The sequence below is a fragment of the Panulirus ornatus genome, chromosome 70 (genome assembly GCF_036320965.1).
Source record: "Panulirus ornatus isolate Po-2019 chromosome 70, ASM3632096v1, whole genome shotgun sequence".
NCBI classification, from domain to species: Eukaryota; Metazoa; Arthropoda; class Malacostraca; order Decapoda; family Palinuridae; genus Panulirus; species Panulirus ornatus.
This window is the reverse complement of record NC_092293.1, coordinates 8373807-8376098: the sequence shown is the minus strand read 5'-3', so window position 1 is coordinate 8376098 and position 2292 is coordinate 8373807. Positions and strand designations below refer to the sequence as shown.

The 2292-nt window shown below is 39.4% G+C and overlaps 1 non-coding gene across 1 annotated transcript; it reads right to left on the bottom strand.

Annotated features, from left to right (window-relative positions):
* Positions 1 to 1057: 1057 nt before the first annotated feature.
* On the bottom strand, positions 1058 to 1129 carry TRNAV-UAC (transfer RNA valine (anticodon UAC)). Its single transcript has one exon. It is a non-coding gene; the product is annotated as a tRNA-Val (tRNA).
* Between the last annotated feature and the right edge of the window lie 1163 nt (positions 1130 to 2292).

Sequence of the window (2292 nt, the reverse complement as noted above, 5' to 3'; positions counted from 1 at the left end):
CATTACTCCTTGTTTCAGCTACATCCGTATCTTCCAATCATTCTTATATCTTATATTAGTTACATCTTTACAATATCTTTATGTCTTCTCTGTTCCGTCTTTTGAAAAATTGAAAATGAGAGTAAAGGATTTCCGGCCTTCTGCTCCCTCCCATTTTAGTCGACTTGTACGACACGCAGGGAATACGTGGCAAGTATTCTTTCTTCCCTATCCCCAGGGATAACAGCATCTGGTGTTCCCAGACGGTCACCCATCCAAGTACTAACCAGACCCAACGTTGCTTAACTTCCCTGATCGGACGATATATATATATATATATATATATATACATATATATATATATATATATATATATATATATATATATATATATATATATATATATATATATATATATATATATAAGACTGAAAACAATGAATTTCCCAAATAACAAAAATGGAAGCGCCGGGGTTTGAACCCGGGTCCTCTCGCATGCCAAGCGAGTGCTCTACCACTGAGCTACGCCCCCAAGAACATTTTTTTGGACTTAGTATTATATGAAGCACTGAGATTACCACGGCAAAATAGTGTTTGACCGACCGTTGCCGACTAGCCGGCAAAATAACCACAGTAAATCTCCATGTTGCTGTCGTGTTTTCCTCTCAATTTTCCACGAAGAAATGAGTTTTACTTTTTTATTGTCGTTGCAATAGACTGGAACTAAGCAATAGACTGGAACTAAGTAATAGACTGGAACTAAGCAATAGACTGGAACTAAGCTGACCTGGTATGAGGTCAGAGCCCTCATTATCATCTCTGCTAACTACCGGAAGCAGATTAAGTCGTTCCACAACCGATGTCCGGCCCATGTTAACTCTGATGTGCCCAGCAGTTGGAGGAGGATCGCCAGAAGCTTCTGGAAGATTTCAAGGACGTCTTGGTGGACCTGACCCTTTCAGATAAGGTCGAAAACCACAATTTATTGTGAAGATCTTCACTATAACGTTGGACAAAGATACTGAATGTTGCACACATGTGATGCGGACAAAATGAAAAAAGAAAAAGACAAAAATTATGTCTGGTGTGGGTCTCGAACCCACGGCCTTGAGTGTGTAAGACTCACGCTCTACCACTGAGCTAACCAGACAATAGAAAATTCGTCTGTTTCTTCAATTTGAATTAATGAAAATCTTTGCGAGGCAGCGTTTAGAAAAGAGTGATGTCTTTGACGAAATTTACTTGCTTGGCTCCTTCTTCTGTTCCTCATTATCGAAAGTAAACATACTGAAGGATATATATATATATATATATATATATATATATATATATATATATATATATACATATATATATATATATATATATATATATATATATATATAGATTTATGTGCTGAAAAAGGACTGATGATTGGGAATACCTGGTTTAAAAAGCGAGATATACATAAGTATACTTATGTAAGTAGGAGAGATGGCCAGAGAGCGTTATTGGATTACGTGTTAATTGACAGGCGTGCGAAAGAGAGACTTTTGGATGTTAATGTGCTGAGAGGTGCAACTGGAGGGATGTCTGATCATTATCTTGTGGAGGCTAAGGTGAAGATTAGTATGGGTTTTCAGAAAAGAGGAGTGAATGTTGGGGTGAAGAAGGTGGTGAGAGTAAGTGAGCTTGGGAAGGAGACCTGTGTGGGGAAGTACCAGGAGAGACTGTGTACAGAATGGAAAAAGGTGAGAACAATGGAAGTAAGGGGAGTCGGGGAGGAATGGGATGTATTTAGGGAATCAGTGATGGATTGCGCAAAAGATGCTTGTGGCATGAGAAGAGTGGGAGGTGGGCTGTTTAGAAAGGGTAGTGAGTGGTGGGATGAAGAAGTAAGAGTATTAGTGAAAGAGAAGAGAGAGGCATTTGGACGATTTTTGCAGGGAAAAAATGCAATTGAGTGGGAGAAGTATAAAAGAAAGAGACAGGAGGTCAAGAGAAAGGTGCAAGAGGTGAAAAAAAGGGCAAATGAGAGTTGGGGTGAGAGAGTATCATTAAATTTTAGGGAGAATAAAAAGATGTTCTGGAAGGAGGTAAATAGGGTGCGTAAGACAAGGGAGCAAATGGGAACTTCAGTGAAGGGCGTAAATGGGGAGGTGATAACAAGTAGCGGTGATGTGAGAAGGAGATGGAATGAGTATTTTGAAGGTTTGTTGAATGTGTCTGATGACAGAGTGGCAGATATAGGGTGTTTTGGTCGAGGTGGTGTGCAAAGTGAGAGGGTTAGGGAAAATGATTTGGTAAACAGAGAAGAGGTAGTAAAAGCTTTGC